At 72.7% G+C, this 564-nt stretch overlaps 1 protein-coding gene across 6 annotated transcripts in view; it reads right to left on the bottom strand.

Moving 5' to 3' along the window:
• Positions 1 to 443, bottom strand: part of P2RY2 (purinergic receptor P2Y, G-protein coupled, 2) — a 16285-nt gene extending 15842 nt beyond the window's left edge. For 3 of the 6 annotated variants that reach the window (XM_010849507.1, XM_010849506.1, XM_010849505.1), the window contains exon 1: positions 151 to 371. The gene's annotated coding sequence lies outside the window, so the exon portion shown is untranslated. The other 3 variants (XM_010849510.1, XM_010849509.1, XM_010849508.1) reach the window with 3 other exon arrangements.
• Between the last annotated feature and the right edge of the window lie 121 nt (positions 444 to 564).

Below are 564 nucleotides of genomic sequence, written 5' to 3'. Positions count from 1 at the left end.
GGCCTGTCTCTGGCTTTAGGTCCCACGCTGCGGGGGCGCCCGTACCGGAGCACAAACACAAACAAGTTCCACAGGTTCAGCTACCCGACTCCGCAGGGGCGCACGCTCTCACCCAGGGACATACACACTTTCCCGAATACGCGCACTCACCCGGGGTATCCGTCCACATTCCCCGCGATCGAACTCCAGTGGAGCCCGAGCTTGACCACCGACCCGCCGGAGCTCTCACAGGGGTTTGGAACCGTGCCTTCTCTCGGCCAGCCGCGCGCGCGCCGCTCTGCCTGCCCGGCGCCGGCCGAGTCGCCACCCCGCGCGCACACGGGCCAGCCCGCCCGCGGCCCTCTCTCCGCCTGCTGGTCCTGCCGGCGGCCCGCCCTCACCTCGCAGGGCGCTCGTCCTCACGCTGTGCCCCGACCTGGCTCCCAAGTGCTCGCGCCACCGCGGGGACACACGTGCCCGAGAGCCTCACCCGCCCCGCCCAGCTCCCCACCCCTCCGGGTCAGGCCGGGGGCGGGCCGGACTCCGGACAGACCCAGGCACTGCCGCCGCCACCTCCTGCCGGGG

The sequence above is a fragment of the Bison bison genome, unplaced genomic scaffold (genome assembly GCF_000754665.1).
Source record: "Bison bison bison isolate TAMUID 2011002044 unplaced genomic scaffold, Bison_UMD1.0 scf7180017864284, whole genome shotgun sequence".
Lineage (NCBI taxonomy): Eukaryota > Metazoa > Chordata > Mammalia > Artiodactyla > Bovidae > Bison > Bison bison.
The sequence above is the reverse complement of the archived record's forward strand: the minus strand, read 5'-3'. Positions and strand labels throughout refer to the sequence as shown.